Here is a 19162-nt window from a genome sequence, read left to right on the forward strand (position 1 = left end):
GGGCCGCGGCGGGAGCCGGTGGCGCCCCCCGCCCCCCAACCAACCGCCGCATCCTGCCACCACCCCCCCGCGCCTTTTCTCTCTCCGCCCAAAGCGGCGGGGGCAGTTACAGCCCCGCGGCCGCCGCCACGTCCCAGTCCCCTCGTTAAGGCCGAGGGGGGCGGGGAGGCTTTACCTGCCGCATGGTCGACTCACGAGCAGGGGGAAGAAAGGGGGGTGGGGGGATGCGCCAGGGCCGCGGCGGCGCCTCGTGCTCCGCTGCCGGGGAAGGGGCGGGGGGGGGGGGGGAAAGGAGGCCGGGCACGGGGCCCCCCCAGCCACCGCCCCCCGGGCCCCCGCCGGCCTCCCTCGCCCACCCGCGCAGCCCCAGGCCCGGCGGCGGGTCTCGTCGCCGCCACGTGATGAGGCGGCCGCGCCGCCGTGTCCCCCCCGCGTGCCGCTCCGCATCCCCGGGAAGGTGGTGTCCGTTACTGCCGACCGTCACCGGCTCCTTCTTCTTCGTCCGCAGCCCCTGCCGCCCCCCGCCCCCCCGCCGCCGCCAGCCCGGGGCCGGCCGCCACCCTCACCGCAGCGCCGGCCGGTTGTGGGGGAGGGAATGTAAACAAATGGGGTTTTATAGCTACCTCACTCGAGTGCCGTGTGCATCTCCCTCTCCGCTCGGTACCAAACCGCCGCGGCGCCTCCTCCTCCTCCTCCTGCAGCTCCTGCCGCCGCCGCCGCTACGCTATTCACCAACCACGGCTACGCCAAGCCCCAGCGCGCTCTCCACACTCACCCCTACGCACCATGCGGACCGGACTACACACGCGTCCCCGCCGCCGCTTCACCCAATGCGGAGCCATTTCCTCCCCTCCCCCCCCGCCGCTTCGCTCCCCCCTCCCCTGCTCCACCACAGACTACGAAAATGGCGTAGAGCCTCTCTGCCCCCCCGCCCCCCTCCCCTCCCTGCGGCGGCTTGCGCTCATCACGCCAGTGCTGGGAGCCGGCCGGCGCTGGGCGGGAGGCGGGGCGCGGCCCCGGGGCAGGACGGCGGCGGATCCTGGGCCTTGGGCGGCCGCGGGGCCCGGGCGAGTCCCCGGCCAAGAGCCTTACGGCCCCCCGGGCAGGCGGGGGAAGCGGAGCCGGCGCCCGGGCCGCGCCGCCGTTGGCCGCTGGGCCGCTCGGCGGAGAGCCGGGCCTGGCGCCGGAGCCGGAGCCGGGCCTTGGCCGCCGCCTCTGCGGCCGCCGGGCTGCCTGGGCTCCCGCGGGCCTGGGGAGAAGGGGTCGCTCAGGAATAAAGCGGTGCTTCGCGGGTAGAGCTTGGCTTTCCTACCGAGGTACCTTCCCGAGAACGAGATGCGTATTACCCCTCATTTATTTAACTAGCAAATCCTGTCAGGCTTGCTCATGAAATAAAAGCAAAAACTTTATCTAGATGCCAAACAGCCCCTCTTTTCAAGTTGGTGCCCCTCGTCACGATACATTTGATTCTTAGACAACAGTTATAGAACTGAAAAAAACCCAACAAAAGCTTATGTAAATTAAAAACCTTACTAGAACCGTACTGAGAATCAGTAGACATCTTGGTTTATAACGTGAGACCTACAATACATGGGAGTCTTCCACATCAAATACTGTTTTAAAATAAACCAGCTTATTTTGCAATGGTTATTTATAGAAAGTATGTTCAAAGGCTGAAATGCAGTTGTAGGGACATTTCAGATAAGTTATAGGCCATTTCATTTTTCCTTCTGAGAAGTTTGCATACAATTTTCAGCACATTTTCCTGCAATAACAACTGATGTTTCATGGCAGGCTTCAATCTACAAGCAAACCGACCTCTCCCCTATTTGTTAAGGAGGGATGCATTTTCCTTTTAGACTCATATTACTGAATTGAACTAATTTGCCTAACCCTTTCTAAAGTTGTGCCTTTGTTAAACCAGACGATTCACACCAGCACTACACTAAATCTGGCCTGGCAGAGCCACAATCCAATCCTAGCCATAGTCCTATCTTCTTTACCCCCATGGTTATCCACGTTGATAGCCTCCCAAAATCATTATGTGAATTTTTGCTTGGTGACATATCCTTAGAAAACCAAGCTAGTTTAAAATACTAAAAATGTAAAGAATTAATCGTGGTTGTTTAGGAACCAAAAGAAAGTTGATGTAAGACTCCAGAAAAATGTAAGCATAAAACTGAAGTTACAGTGCAAAAGGAAACCAGAGTAAACTTTTCTTTTTTCATGTCCCAGTGACAGACTAATTTCAAATCTCCTCCAGCACCTTTTTCTCTCTTTAGTATTTATTTTGAGGGGAAAAAAATAACACCTACATTCCCTCCCTCTTTTTTTTTTTTTTTTTTCCAAATATCTTACTGAATCAACCACTAGAATACAAACCATACTAGTCCAAAAATTTGACAACCCCTGCCCAGGTCAAGTTTCAGGGACTGTTAAAGTAATTGTCAGGTTCTATACCAAACTGTTGCACCAGATCATTTGTATGTTGATTTGAATGATTTCTGCCTCAAAGCAGGTCCTTTGTCAGATTTTTTGTACAGCAAATAAAATACAGGTCTGATTCTGACATTGGTCATTAGACACCTACCACAATACCCACTGTTGATCACTAGGCGTGACTGATTTGTATTGCTGTTTGGTCTAGAAAGAAATCCACCGAGTGCAAAGAATATAAAAAATGTAAATCTTTTTTTTCTTCCTTCAGAGTTTATTCTGAATGAATTCTACATGGTAATAAAGTAGAGCATATGGGGTTTGTTAGCTTTTCTGAGCAAAATTCAAATAATGTAAAAATCTCATTAAGAAAAAGAAAATCAAGAACTCTAGTAAGAGCACTACAATGGATGAACTGGAATTAAGATGTTTAATACAGAGAGGCCCTTTAAAAGTTCAGGCTTGATTGATTTTGTACTAGTTTTACTGTATTTAGAAAACTTAGAAAGTTTAGGTAGGTGGGTAAGGAAGCTTTTCTGAAGGCAACTTTGCCTTATTGTGGAGGTACTGATGTTACATAACTACTTTCCAGAGATTCACCCAAACAAGGTACACCAATAAAAATATCTCGGTATTAGCGGCTTCTCTGTGCAGGAGTCCTCCTCCTCTCCAGCTGTTACAGCTTTAACATGTATCTGTGTATTTTAAAGCCAGAACCGACCATTAGTAGGCCTGCCAGCACTATGAGACAGAGTATCCTTTCCTGTTTACCAACCAGTCTCATTGGTATTTTGAGTTAGGATATAACTTTCCCAGGTAGTCTGTTGATGGTTTATCTCTTGATACATCGAAAAGCTTGTTTGTATCTAGACAACCCTATAGTTGCACAGTGTATCTTGCAATTAGGTTACTCCTCGGTAGTTTTAACCATCTATTTTTGTACAAGACCTGCATGCACAACAATACTTAAATTATGAGTCTCTATACCACAGCTTCAGAAACCCAGAACTAAAACTACTGAATCAGGCATTACTAGGAAAAGCATGCAGCATGAGCAAGAAAAGTATGCTTCCCTGTAAAGCATGTGGAGCAACTTTCAAGTGCTGCAGGAAAGCTGGTACAACAGAGCAGGGTAGCCAGCACTGCAAGAGTGCTGATCGCTTGTGATAAGACAAATGCATGCAACAAATCCAGATTGACTTTTCAAGCTTCAAACAGAATGATATGTTACTATACTTTTAGAACAGAACTTCTTTATTTCCCCCTCTCCTCTCACAGGGCACTTACTTGCTGAGTAACACTGCACAGTACACACTTGTACGCTGGGCTGCAGGAAGGGAATATATCCTATCAAGTAACATAGAAGGGCTTGGGGCATAATGCTGCAAAAGCAGATCACGGCTTTCAGCAGGGCTCGTCTCAAGATGGGCTCCTGTCTAGAGGCACATCTCCAACTCCAGTACAGTGCTATAACCTCCTTCCAGTACCCCATGGGCCTGATGCATTTGGTCAGCAGACCCTAGTTTAGGTCAGCTAGATGTGTTGGCACAGAAGACCGTAAAGGAAGAGACAGGATTTAGTGGTGTGCTTCAGTTGTGAGATGCAGGCCTAAAGATGGTGTGTGAGAATGACAGATCTCATATGCTGATTTCTCTTCCTGTCCTCCCTTGTAACAACCCAATTGCATGTGACAGATAGAAGGTTGACATATATACGTATACACAAAAATAATTCGTTTAGAAGCAACTCTTTCCTCGCTATTAATTTAAAGAAAGAAAAAAAAAAAAAAGAGAGAATTTAGGTTTTGCTTCCACTTGTGTTCCTATACCCAGTTAGTGATTCTGCACACGGGTTTGGTTCTTGCATCCTGCTACTGCCTCTGACTGTAAGCAGAAGTGAGTCTTGTGAATATTCTTGGGAGATTAGGAACAATAATATTGAAAAAGATTTTAACTGGGAGAAATTAATTTAGAAAGCTAGTAGTTGAAGGTGTATACACATCTTCTGCTATTTAAGTGGGAGGAAATGTCACTGTTTGTTGCCAAAATGAAGTTTTGTACCCCTCTGGCAAATTCAGGCTTTTTGGTTGAAGAACCCAACTTAATTTTCTTACTCTTGAAATATTGATGTCTCATAAAAAAAAAAAAAAAAAAACAACAAAAAAAACCCAAAACCAAAACAAGTTAATGGCTTGAAACATCAACTTCCTTCTTTATTTGAAATAATCTTCTTCAAAGATTTAATCAGAATTTAGGGCGGTTTGAATGCCAAACTAGCTGGGTTTGTGGTGTATATGCTACACGTATATTTTCTTTCCTGTTCTTTAAAACATTTTTGTAGCTTCTGTCCTTGCCTTTCATTCATTCTGAGAGCCTGAACCAAAGTCAGAAATGCCATTTCTAATTTGACAATGGCCAACAAGTATTATTCAGCTTGCTAAAGAGATTCATGGAGATAGCAAGAGGGAGAATTAACCTCGAGGAGATAGTGAATGGCTAACATTACAGAATTTTCCAATCTGGATCTCAAAATATGACCGGTTGACAGTTATCTCTTCTGATTTGAATTTGCTAATGTATTACTATATGTGGTTATTTGCATCGCACAGATTTACTTGTACTTTCACTATTGTTAGGTTGATACGTACTTATTCCCAGGCTATAGAAGAGGGCACTGAGATTGAGTGCTGAAGCAGCAAAAGCTTTGTTTATGGCAAGGACATAAGCAAAGGTGTTTAAACATCAGAGTGAACTTAAGTATCACTACAAGCAAGTAGTGTTTCTGTGATTAAAGCTCACACTTTGAAATAGACAGGGACGTCCTCTGGGGGATTTCACTGCCTCAGGACTACTTGGCTTGTTTGCAATTAATTTAAAGCCCAAGTCTATTTAACTCCAAGGCCTTATGTAAAACTGATACTTTTAGTAGAGACAATATATGTTCTTTTCACATTCCTGCTAATGTGTTAGTTCTAATCAGCTTCAACTGTATAAATTCCAGTGATAATTCAAAGTATATCTGGCTAGTTTTACACCATCTAGAAAGTATAATTTGAAAGTTTCTTTACTCATAAGGTGGGACAAAAAGGGAAATCCATCGGAGCTTTTTTGTTTTGTTTTTTGTTCTGTTTTGGGTTTTTTAAACATTTCTTACCCTTCTCTTACAACAACATGTACATACTCCCCTGTTTGGACAGTATATAAACATGTATGGGCACATGTGTAGGTTTGAAGCAAAAGTGTTGGTGTCAGTGATAGTGTGTCATTTCAAATATGGTACCAGTGTAAACACTTACGGGAAATTAGTTTAAATAGACACCCAGGATTTTTTTTTTTTTACATGCCAAAACAAGATACAGGTTTTAAAGATCTTTGTTTTAGAAATTTTTGAATTGGTCTCTTTGTGGGAAAGGGTTAGGCTTGTTGATTTTGTTTTTAAATACAAGCTGACATTTTAAGTGAAAAAAAATGAAAACCTTTTTCATTGGCTCTAGAGTTAAGGTTACATAAACATCAAAGGACATAAGCAAAAGGGCGTGATGCTGCAGCAACAACTGAAGTATTTGTTCCACACAAAGCTTTTTTTCTGCAATATTGAAAAAAAGCCCATATGGCTCATAGACCTTTGGTTAATTTTGCAAAGCTAGCAAACGCTAGTATAGCTTATCCACAGGAAAACTCTTGCTGGGCAATCTTTATTTTATTAAATGTCTCTTCCTTTTTTTGTTATTATTTGTTTTAAACATAACTTGCCAGTCCTCCTGTCTAAAGCACTCAAAAGCCCTTTCATTGGATCTGAGACACACGGCATTTGCTGGTAGCAGGGCTGGGGTAAGATTCAAAATGGAATATATTCAAAAGTGAGGACAGTGTGTCACAGCCTTCTTCCTCTCTTGCAAACTTGGGTTTGTTTATTTTTCTCCCTTCCTTCCTGCCTGTTGAAAGCACCTGTTTGCTTGTGGCTTCTTTTCTGTATGCACTGGTTGCAGAAAGATCTCATCTTCATACCAAAGGATATGATGGGAGGGAAAGGCCAGACAGCTGCTTCCTTCAGCACATGACTGGGGTGAGATTGCTGAGCACAAAGAACTTACGGTCATATCCATAGAAGAGTTCTGTATCAATAAATATGGGATATTCTCTGCTGGAGTCAGGCAGAGTTCAAAACATTAAACAAAGCTGTGCTAGCTGGCTCTAAATTCCTCTAAAAGCTTACACTTATGAAAGCAAACTGGATTGATTCCAAAACTGACCCACCTCACTGAAGAGGAAATATTGACTTTAATGTAATCTCTTTACATGCTGAGGAATTTGTTTTACACTCTCTTCTCAAACAGAATGGAAAAATTTAATGATACTATCTCTGACATTATTCGAAAGAAGCAATGAGCAGAATAAAGTAAGAAAATGAAGGTCACTATTTTTTATCTCAGTCCCTGTCAATTTTTAACCACTGGGTTGGTGATTGGCAGTCTTTATATATGACTTAGACTTAGCTGAGTAATACAAGCGTAGCTCTTCTAAAGCTGGATTTTAGTAGGCAGCTGGGGTGAAGTTCCCCCTTTCTTTCACCTCTGTTGTTCATGGAAGTGGAAATGACAAATTTTAAACTCCTGCAATTCCTCCATGATCAGCAGGAAGAATCAGGAAGCCAAGGCGTCCTTAATTTACTGGCTACCTCTTTTGAATACCTCAGGATGGACTCATCGTCTATGAACTTTCAGCAGTGGAAAGGGAAGACAATATGAGCTACTGTGGACATGCTTCAATAACTTAAGCTTGAATGAATGGGCAAGGATGTCATACAGCCTCATCCCTTCTTTGTCATGGATCCAAAGCCTCAAAGGAACACCTACAGAGAAGACAGGAGGCAAGAACATGCACTGGCAGGGAAAACAAACAAAGATATTGTTTGCAGAAATAAAGCAAATTATGAAACAGATGTTTTGTTTGCTTTTCTTTGAATCAACTGTACCCGTAGCAAAATCTAAAATCAACAGAAAGGCTCTCAAAATCAAAATTATTGATTACTGGCCCACAGTTTAAAGAAAGCGTTAGCTTAGCTTAGCTGGGTTTATCCTTCCATGCCTGATAATTACATAAATGGGAATTGGAGGGAGCAGTAGGATGCTGGCCTTCAGGGTGCCATAGATGTTAAAAGTACACGACCTTGGTTTTGAAATGCTGGCATGCACTGAAGTTGTTGCGTTTTTTCCCCATAATTTACATTTTTGTATTTGTTCCACCTGTATTCCATGATGTAAAAGCATGCTAACCCCATCCCATTTCTACAGAAAATAAATAAGGAGATACCAAGAGGAGTATGAATGACATTAGGAAACACCTCAATTTCCAAACTTTTAACTACAACCATTGGACAGTACTACTAGGTGCTGCAGCTTTATTTTCCATGTTGCTGCCCCAAAATGCTTTGCAAAGTTGGATGGTAATTACAGCTTTAATGACACAAGTAGGAGTGTGAATTTAAGCATAAACAGTTATGAAGAAGAGACTAAACTTCAGCTGATATACAAAAAGTTGAAGCATAGGGACATGTAGAATATGGTCTAAATGACAAGAAATGTGAAAATCAGAGATGAATACCAGTGAAATTACATGGAGAGACAGGCCACGTGAATGCTGCGCAGCTAGAAGCTGGGAAGAGAGTCAGAGAAATGGGGAGGCCTGTTTCATTGCTATTTTTCAGCTGCATAACTTAGCAACCTCACTTGATGCCTGTTGCTGTAAACCAGTAGTAACTCCACTGAGAGCAAGCTATCGTAGCAGCAGGATAGACTAATACAGTGATGAATAAATCCCATTATCCTTTAGAAAAGGAAGAGAAGTTTTGAAGCATTTCCTCAAGCAAGCACGGGACTAGTGAGACTGCTTGTGAAAGAGGGGATGTGGTCATGTGTCTTTGCTGACATGTCAGGTGATATATTTGTCATGTATTAAAGCATTAAGAGGGCTTTGAGAAGACTCCAGGGTGGGAGTGCCAATAAAAAAGCAGAGACAAGATGAAGCCATTTCTGCAATGGTTGGGTTGGACTAACATTGCTGAGATAACTAACCGACTGTCAGACTCAGGGGAAGCAAACCAGTTGGAGACAAAATGCCAGTTTTGTCAACATTGAAATTGGGAAGAAAATAAAAAAGAAAAAAGTTATGTCTGAAAATGTTTGATTTCACTCACACTATTTTATGTCTTCCCACCCCTCTCTGATAACTTTCCCTTCTTTTGTCTCTTACCTCTCACTTTATAAATATAACTAAAAACTCATTTCTGTATATACAAAGGGTAAACTCAGATGAGCCTCTATGGTAGCTCTAATGAAATTACTGTGGATTTCTCCAAGAAAAGCATATGAGTTTGAGTTCATGCCTTTTGTTGGTAAAGCAGAGCATTCCAAGAATATTTAAAACAAAATGTTGAATAGCAAAAGCTGTTCTTTATAGCAGGTTTACATTATTGAATGTATACCAAAATGCTCCACAAGCAAACAGTGATATAATTCAAGGCTGAAAATAAACTGAAAAAGAAAACAAATACTACTGCCTTTTGGACAGGTAGGGGCAAAATTCAAGATCTTGGAGTGAACTGATATTTATTCTTTTAATTTAATCATGGTGTCATCTCTCAATAAATATATCTGCTGATGGAACTGCTTCCAACAGGTGGCTTTCTCTACTGAATAGTTTTTCAGTATAAGTTACTGCTGAGGATTCTTAGCTATTTCTTAGAAATAAAAAAATTACCCATGAAGGTGCTTCATACTGTTCATATATTAAAGTGAGTGGCTAGTGATTTTCACTGAAAGCAGCCTCACAGTAGCTTTTGGCTATCAGACCACTTATGTAGTTACCTAAACCTTGTACCGTAATACAGTTGTCTGAATCATAGCCTTCCTTTGAATAGCATTTATTTCAGAGAATCATCTTTCCCTATTTTTTGCAGGTAGTTTGGTATAAGTCTTTGTAGCTGGGTAACCACTGTAATTCATTCACATTTTCAGAATTAGTTTTCTATTAATTAAATGTTAAATATATGAGACACAAATCCACTGGATTAATTCCAAGTAAAATCTGAAGTTTGAAAGCCTACAATCTATTAAATTTCCAGTTCACTAAAATTCTGAGAATAAGTTTCTGAAGCACGACATAATATCCTTTGGCAAATCAATATACATAATTAAAAGAAGGAAATTGTACACAGGAGCTTCTTAAAGGTCTTAGTCTTAAAGGACTGTTTCTTAAAACCAAGTAGAAAGTAAAACTAAAGTCAATAATTACTAATAATTTGCAAGAAAGCTTGGAATAAGAATATTTTGGGCAAGCCAGTTACTTGAAAAGAGACTGCTTGGGGCTCTCCAGCTCACATGTACCTGGGCTGGGCTGGCTCATTGCCAAAGTCCCATGTGAAGCAGAGGCCAGATTCTGGGAAATCCTCACCCCAAAACCAGCGCATGGAGTTTTACTTAAGTTTATCTCAAATGACTGAAAAGTACTTAGTTTGGACAGTGTAATTCTTGGATAACATTATTTATATTACAGGGTGTGTCAAATTCATAGCATAAGAATGACAAGAATTCATTGTTTTTACAAGGGAGCTTTGGTTTTAATACAATCTACACTTCTTACCCTAAAAGAAGTATAGACATTTTGGCCCCATTTTCTCAGAAGATACTAACAGTATCACAGCTATCACTGGTTAGATGAAAACAGACTTAGTTATGCAGCTTCTAAACAACAGTGAATCAGAAAACGAACTGCCAGCCATGACATGCCTGAAACTACTGCACGCACGCCCTTCTTGAGAGCAGCGCGCACATGTTACAGAACAGATCAGTCAGTCCACTTACATGATGTTGAGTGCCAACTTCATAATTCAGGACAGCGGTGTCTGATTCTTGTCATTTCTCTCTTTCTCCTCTTCCTCATTTCAAGGAGGGAGAGACTGCATGGCCTATAGTCACTTCCCTCAACAGGAATAGTTTCTATCTATGCAGTTTCTTTTTTAAAATACTGTATTTTTAAGGAGCTGTTTGAACAGGGTTTTTTTATTTATTATTATATTGAAACTGAACCTTGAGCTAGTAAAACCAATATTATGGTAGTGCTCTAGTTCTAAAACCAGAGCTGCTGTTTTCACAGGAGGACACTTCAAATTGGTGCACAAAACTTTTAACTGTTGTGTGCCAAGATGTGTGCAGTGTACAAGCCCCAGTTACTATGAACAGCAAAACAGCCGTAGGCTATTTTTCAGAGGTTACTGCTGATAGTTTTAACTGTAATCCAAAATCTAATGCAGAGAAAAGTGATTTTTGCAGGGGAGGGTGGGGTGGATCAAAATTACTGCAACTTTTTCCATTCATTTTTTTAACTCCAATGGTGTTGCACTGCAAACCAGCACAGAAGCAGCATTCATTTCAAAAGTCAATGATATCCTAAGAGCAAAAGAGAGAGTCAGTCTTCATGCCAATATAACCTGATCAGCAATCGTTCAGAAAGCTGAGTGAGGAGGAACTAACAAGACTTTGAGAATTTGGCAGGGACATATGGAGTTGCCCCCAAACATCTCTGTCTATTCATTGCACCCAGAGCAGTTCTGGCTTCCTCAGGTATCCCGCAGCTTTCTGTCTTGCTATGGCTCATGTTGTCCTTTAGCTGGAACCACCAGCAAGGTCACCCAGCCATTTTGGGTTATAATGCCATCTAAATAAAGACCACAAACAACTCTGCTCTCTTGTCCTCAGAAAATATGCTTTCCTAAAGTCTGACAGATACAGTGAAAATAACTTGGCCACAGAAACCTTTTCAGAGTTTATTCAGTCTTCATAAGGCAGTAGTTTCTATTTTCAAGAATCTCAGCAAAAGGAGCCCACCTTCTTTTTCCTGGCATGACTTAAATTTATGTTCTCAACTGTGAAGAAGCCCCAGGGACAGACATTCTAGTTTCCAGTTGTAGGAAATCAGGCCAGCAAGTTTTTTCCTTCTGGGGACAGCATTGTCATGTCCTTTTCTGACAGTGTATATTACAACAGAGACAAATTGTTGAATTTCCAGCTGGTGAGGCAGCTGGAAAACATTTGCCAATGTAAATAATAATTCATCCACTCTTTAGATAGAGCAGAGAAGAGTAGCATACCACTTCTGTATTCAATAACTTGTGCTGGGGTGGGGCTTATGGATGGATTTTATTTTTTTTGTGTGGGTGGCCTATGTCACCAGAATAACTTAGTGTAGTAGAAGAGTAGGAGAAATGATTGACAGCAGGCCCCTGGTTATGTGTATGCATTTTGTTATGTTTTTCCCCAAACCAGTCTGTCGTCTTAATGATGCCAGAAAAAATATTCATTAGTTGTCTGTACTGGTGGCGAGGTCCATGCAAGCTAGGGACAGTCATGTTCACAACAGACCATGAGCTTTTGAAATCCTACAAATCCAAACATATTCAGTCTGGGATGTGGTCTAAAACAGAGCATCTATCTAGACCTCCTCTGAAGTGGTCTTCCCTCTCTGACTCTTCTCTCCTCCAATTCCTCCTACTGCTATTACCAATGCAGCTCCAGAAAAGTAGTCATGTTGGTATTAGGACATCAGAATGGGTTTTTTTAAGGTTGGGAAACAATACCTAAACTAGTGCTGATGGTTCCTCTGTGGCAGCACTTGCCAAGGTGGAATTGTAACTGAATAGTGACAAGTACAGAGGAATCATTAAGAGACACAAATCTGTTGCTGATAAGGGCTCAAATGTAAAACTTAAGCTATCTATCCCTCTTCACCACCAGGTCACTCTTCTTACTGCAGGCCTTTGAAGTCTCTAACCCCTGACTGTTATTACATAGCATGTCTCTGAGATAGCCATACCCTGGTGACGTAGAGGACATAGAATATATATGTATTCTGTACCTGAGTTACTGATGAGGAATAACCTTCCCAGATTAAGTTTTAAAACAGTTTTCCTTCAATATCATACAGGAAGAGGCAGCCTGAAAACGCATTCCTGTTTGATGCTTGCATAGCAAACATACACCAGAACGGCTTTTCACAGCATCACTGAAGTTAATGCCTGATAAAAACAGCTTCTCCTCAATAGGCTTTGTTTTCTCTAGCCTAACTTTATTTTCAGGGGATTAAAATCTAGCAATAATATTTGTATGGTATTGAAACTCTCTTCTGTTTTTGGAAAAAAGCACGTTGTTAATATAAGTTCAGAGAGGACGCAAAAAATGTTTTCCTTTAGTTTCACTTTGTCATGTTCTAGGAGGAGCAAAACCAGACACCAGAAACTTCCCACAAAAAAAGCTGACCACTAGAGCTTTTTCAAAGAACTTATTTCAACACTGATCTTTAAAAAAAGATATTTAAAATGTTGTACATAATTTTGAGATCCCTATAGCAATACTACTTTGTTGAGATGTTTGAAGCTAGTATTTAAAACAATTTAGTTTTAAGTACTTCAAGTATCCACAAACTACAGGTAGGAATGATTATTGAAGTGCTTAAAAAACAAGCCAGCCATATGCGAGTGATACAATTTTCTTCTTTACCCATACACTCAAAACATACACATTGTCTTTGGCAGAAAGACACCTTCCATCTGACAAATCTGTACGCTGTTGGAAAAATTGACACTGATGTTCAGTAGGGAACAGTGAGTCCTGTGGAGACAATGGGATGCAAGACTTTCCTCCCTCCACCCCCCATTGTGCTTGTGGCTGGTGGAGTTCCAAGAGAACATGGAAAAAAGATTATTTGGTTTCTATTACCCTGAAGCAATCATTTCCAGTAGTCACCTAGTGAACCTAAAGGAAGTCTGCTTAGTTTATTTTTTTTTCCCTGAAAAGGATGATAAAACAAGTTTATAAAGGAACATAGGTACTTACCCTTTATCAGGGTTCAATTCAAGAATTTAAAATATACTGCTGGCTTTACACAGGCAAGTACTTACCTTGACTCAGTTGCTTAGTAGCTCCTTTCAAATCAAATCAATGGGAATATAAATGTGCTATGAGTGAGACACACGCTTCAGGGTCTTGCTGAATCATGTCCTTTGCATGTCACAATCATTACTGAAAAATGTGGTCATGACCATACACCAAATTAGGACAAGAGCATTTGTTCTGGAAGGTAGAGCCTGGCTGGTTTGCATGTGAATGGCAGAGGGGTGGGAGGAATGTTTCCTGTTGTGAGACTACCAAGCATTTGCATCTTTTCCAGATTCTCACTTCTGGAGAAATCCTAGATGCTAGAAGCCAGGCATTTTGAAAGCCACGCCATTTTTTAGGTACACTGCATTCACATTTAAAAAAAAAAAAAAGAAACCAATAACAAATAAAAAAAAAATCTTGATTTCTGCCAGGTATGTGACACCATAACAACCACCATAACAACATAACAAATCTGCATTTTTATAAAATGTTTCATACACAAGGAATTCAGTATGAAGATGACATTGTTTCTTTCTCTATTTGATAGTAACATTTAGGCCTCTCTAGTATGCAGAGAAGTATATGTATACTGCTCCCAAATATTATGTGGCTCTGAGAAATGCAATATACCAAACAGCTGATGCAAAATCTACTAAAATTAATATGCTCACTTCAATAAACTTTAGATTAAACTTCAAAGTTAGTTTAGTTTCAATGGAGATTTTTTTAATGACAATGGGAGAGAAAATGTAAAAGATAAACCCAACATCTACAATTAAGCAGTACTGCACAGCTATCATTAAATGTCATGGCTTGCTTTCTTTCCCGTAGAGATCTTTGCACATGAAGAAAGGCTCCCTTCCCTCTCACCCCTTCAAGAAAATAGTTTTAGCTTTTAGTTTCTTTGAGCCATCATAGAAAATTTTGGAGTATATTTCATTGTAAGCAGCAAGGTGTTCCATTGCTTTCAACTGCCCAAAGCTGTTGCAAAAAGTGTGCACCACAGATATTCCAGAAATTATGCACTGTCTGCCTTAATACATTGCCTCTTTGCTTTGCCTTCATTTGCTCATGTTCATATTATTAGCCTATAATTATTAAGACCAGCTTACTCATAATGACAATCCTGTGTGAAGAAAAAACTTTTCTATTTCTGTGGTGAGGGGATTTGGTTAAAACATGAAATTTAAGAGTGCATTGTTCTTGTTTTGCCACTCTGTAGAAATTTTTCCTTTGCTGTATTGGGGCCACTCCTGCAGACCAGCTGTAGGAAAAGTCTAACTGGAATTGTCAAGGGTAGCAGGTGAATGAAGCTGCTACCATACGTATTGTCAAGAAGGCAGAGGTTGAGGATCCAAACACATTGAGGCATAAGTACTAGCCTCTTCTCTACAAATAAATTAAGCACAATCCCTTTCCCCTAAAAGTTCAAAGTCAAATAAACAAATAAAATACCACTATAAGTAAAAGAATACATAAAAGAGAATAAATAATATGAACTAGAGAGAGAAAGTGTGATATGTCCAAAATCATGGGTACTTGTATTTTTGCAGAAGTTTAGATAATTTTCTTACCATTACTCTGTGTTTACGTTAATTTGCTAAATTTCAAATCCACCAAAATCTTTGTTCTAGATGTATAGGAAGCAAAACCTACATTTAAAACTGCTGACTGGCACCATGTAAATTTATGACAAATTGTATTTATAACACATGTAATTTCAGCTCCAGTGTTATAGTCTTGGAAGTGGAGTAAGGCCTATTACCAGAAAAAGCACTTTGTTTTACATACTTAGAAACTCAAATGTAATACCTTTTTTTTCCCCAAGACACACCAAGCCTGAACGAAGTTCTCTGAGAGTGTGCTGAAGGGAATAGCAGCACTTTGTTCATTCATCTTTGCAAGACTACATGTTGTTTAGCCAGATCTTTTGGTTATCTTTCCCTCGTAATTTTTAAGATTAAAAATATTAGGTAACTGTTTAGTTTTCAGCTACTCAGTTTTCTTGCTTGAACTAGCAGTGCAGCACACTAAATAGAAACTATTGATGCTGGTTTCATAGAATTCCTGAGCCATGTTGGTAGAATTAAAGTTGAACTGCAGAATATTTGAAGCTGCCTCACATTTGACTGACTATGCCATTTTAGTCTGACCTTTGCAAATTTTTATGGGAATATTTTAAAAGTATTTTAAATCAAATTATGCAGCATAAAAAGTGAAGTCATGGCCATTTACAGAAGACCAAAACAACCTAGGCTATGATACCCAAAGACTCTGCTGACAGCAAGAATCAAAGCCCAGTGCCACTTCCCTACCTACAGAGCATGATGTTATGATGTTAGCTAAATCCAAAACCTGATGCTCCCTTGAATTTGGGTAAAAAAAGAGAACTGGGTCTAACTATTGTAATTCTATGTTTAATGCCTTCAATGCATTTTATAATAATTCTCATAGGAAGACCTATTAATCTGGACAAACACCTTTTCCATATCTAAGCCATCACTACTCCAGCAATGTCTGAAGACTTACAAGAATGTCTTATTAACTTTAGCTCAAACTAGCACAGCCCCTTTCCAGGGATCAGATCTCTCCACTTACTTACAGTGAAAATAGATTCTGATTCTCTTTCACTAATGCTTAGATATGCCCAAATCTAAAAACATTTAGTGCAGAGATGGAATCAAGGTAAATGGTCTTGCAGAAGAATGGAGCAAGCATCTTGTAATTAAGGAAATAAAATATTTTAATGAGTTCAGAGGTGGAAGTTTACTAGATTAAGGCAGCACAGCAGGAACAGAAAACTAGCTGTGTCCTGAGGATGGTTTTCTAGAGGAAGCATAGGAAGACAGGTTCAGAGAGCAGCTGCATCAGCCAAACCTAATTAGGTACACAGCATTCAGCTTGTTAATAGACTCTGTCTCCACTGATTAACACTTCTCATATGATCAGGTTTTTTATTAGAAGGTTGGGGTTTTATCAGATAGATTAATGATCAATAACCTGAAAATAAATGATAGCCTCTCAATTTATCTGGTATAAATCTGAAAAATACATGCATTTAACTTTATACTGTCAAACACAAATTACCATGCTCTTTCCAGAGTGGGATATCTGTTGTGGGAGTAGCTGGTTTGTTTTAGGATTCCTCTCAATGGTTGCACATTAACTAAAATGAATAATGGTATTTTCATCTATTTCCTTACTTAGAACATTTGTTTGTACATTCAACTCTAAGTTACACACCAAAGAGACTTTGCAAATTTAAAATGACAATGTTAAAAAAACCACTCCAAAATACCCTTTAAGTATTTATAATTACTTTAAGAAACACAAGAACACTGCCTACAGCGTTTCCCAAAATATACGAATGTACACTGTAACAGTAATTATTGCTTTTTTTTTTTTCCCTGTTGCAGTGTATTCTTTGGGATGGTTTCCATTTACTTATGGGGGATGATGATTCACTGTTTTCAAACCTAGTGATTTGGATTAATAATAACTTACCTAGCACTTCAAGAATAAAGAGGAGAAATAGTAATTTTATTTGTTTAGCATCGAAAAAGAAGCACAAAATTTGCTTTTGTTATGGTCATCACAACAGGCTGTTAAAGGTCTGAGTTTTTCAGGAGAATTTTTGGGCACAGAATGAAATGCAGGGAAAAGAAAAACCCTTTCAGGCAGTAAAGCTGGGTTTTTAATTCCAGCAGTGATTTGTCTTTCTCTGTTAAAGAGAAGATGCTGGATGTTGTATTTTTAGCTTAATTCCACTATCTGCATGAGGTTTCTTCTTGCAGTAACAGGAGTAGTGCTTCTCTGTAGAGAATTGACACCCCATCTATGCAAAGCCAAGGTGCTTTCTTCTTTTGTATGAGAGAGGAAGGTCTAAGGTTAAGCCAATAATTACGGTAAAGAGATATTGAGTAGCATTAGGTCCGACATTCCCCTACGGTAAGAGAGGAAATGGACTTAGAGCATCGTTGCAGGGAATACCTGCAATGTCCTTCATCTGAGGAGTCAGTCACAGATTTGCCTCTCTTGAGCTACAATTTTTACCTGCTATTCTTCCTTCTGGCTACTGAAGACTTTTATTCAGGTGCAGATTTACTGAAGATGGTGTGTGAAAGTGGGCTAATTTAACTCTCCCTTTAGTCCTGCCTCTTGCTGTTTTCCTCCAGAGCTAGCAACCAGTGATAATAAAGTGGAAAAGTGCATGGGAATGCATACTGATAGAGATAACAGTGAACAAATTGTTGAGGAGGTGGTAAGCATCCTTTATCCAGATGGAATTATAATAATGATTTTTCTTGGCCAAGACAAGACAGATACAATCATAAAAAGCCATGAGTTTTGAAATTCTGCTAATCTAATTGTGCTTGTGAAGCTGATTTTGTTACAGGTACGCATTTGAAAATTGTAATAGAAGAAAAGCACAAAGTGAACAACTAATGCTCTTAACTAGATGCACTGCCGCGCCCTCACCTCTTTCCTGAAAGAATAGAAGGGGTAACTGTCTACTAGCTACTCCACATCTGAACTGGAATTGGGTTCTTATTAACTGGAGATACTGCTCTACAGAAAGACTTTGTGGGGGGATGAGGGGGTGGGTGTTAACTACAAACCTCTATTTCAGGATGCAGTTCAAATATATCTGAAGACTGGATGGCAGGAATCCTCAATTTGAAAAATACAATTAAGATGTACAACATGGGCTTGTTTCACAGAGGGTTTTTTAATGTAGTTCAAGATTGTCTCAGGGTAATTAAAACCAAAGGGTCAGAATAAGTTTCAGACAAAATTAAAGAGGTGGAAAATGCACACGGTTATATGTTCACTGCTTTAATAGAAGAAAGTAAAAGGTTGACCTGAAAAGAGGCAAAATGGAAACTAATCTGGAAGAGACAAGTGTCACTTGAGTCAGGTGCCTGAAGGAATTGGCAGTGTCAAAAAGCTCGCTGCTCTCACCTCCCCCTTTGAAAAGGTGGACAGCAGATATGTTAAAGCAGTACTTTAGGAAAAATTCAGAAGGTATTACTGAGCTGGAAGAATGCCTGAAAGGAAGTGTCTGAGAACATTAGAGTAGCTCATTTGACACATTTAACTAATTTTTGAAGTGACACAGGTTATGAGAGATCCTTTTTTATCTTCAGCTTTGGCAGTTTTCATACTGTACAATAATATCCCTGAAGCTCTTGGAAAGCAGTTATAGCTATTTGTCATTCATACGTCCCTCTTCCCAATATTCAGGCTCTGACTAGATTAAGATTCCTACTCCTAGATTTCTCCCACTGTCGTATCTCTGGGAAAAAGTTTAAGAAGTTGCTCTAGCAATAGAGAATTAACTCAGCAATGGCAAACTCTCTAACGCTCTTAATATTCCAGGATTACATACATGGAGATCCCCTGGAAGATCTACCAGCATGAGATGATCAGGCCAGCAATACTTTCATGCTTTCCAGGAGCCTTCTGCTCCTAGATAGAACCTTGTTTTACTTTGGTATATTGGTCCCATTCTCAGTGAAAGAATTCAGAGCTCCTTTTCATGTGCAGTTATTGCAGCTATGTGCAATAGCACGAGCTTTTTCACCCATGATTGGCTTTTATCTGGAAATCTGTGACATTCACTGAGTAGGCACCCTATTGCAGCTTACATGCAGGAAGTCTTATGTCCCCTACATGTGTCATATTTATTGTGTGACATAGAAAAGGGTCCCCTTGTAATACCATCCTCACAGACATCCTATAGTGGCAGACAGTAACCCTAAAGCATGGCAGAGTTTCCATATATGCCACCTC

General features: G+C 40.3%; 1 protein-coding gene and 1 long non-coding RNA gene across 4 annotated transcripts in view; one reads left to right on the top strand and one right to left on the bottom strand.

The window, feature by feature from the left end:
- SLC39A10 (solute carrier family 39 member 10) overlaps positions 1-13884 on the bottom strand; it is a 57216-nt gene extending 43332 nt beyond the window's left edge. For 2 of the 3 annotated variants that reach the window (XM_074829580.1, XM_074829578.1), the window contains exon 1: positions 624-761. The gene's annotated coding sequence lies outside the window, so the exon portion shown is untranslated. Of the gene's footprint in view, positions 1-623; positions 762-13389 lie in introns of those variants that run through there. The other variant, XM_074829579.1, reaches the window with a different exon arrangement.
- Positions 1029-7375, top strand: LOC141924987 (uncharacterized). The gene is made up of 2 exons (XR_012623719.1): positions 1029-1316; positions 7132-7375. It is a non-coding gene; the product is annotated as an uncharacterized LOC141924987 (long non-coding RNA).
- Positions 13885-19162: the final 5278 nt, after the last annotated feature.

This window comes from Strix aluco, chromosome 6 (assembly GCF_031877795.1).
Source record: "Strix aluco isolate bStrAlu1 chromosome 6, bStrAlu1.hap1, whole genome shotgun sequence".
In the NCBI taxonomy this organism is placed as follows: domain Eukaryota; kingdom Metazoa; phylum Chordata; class Aves; order Strigiformes; family Strigidae; genus Strix; species Strix aluco.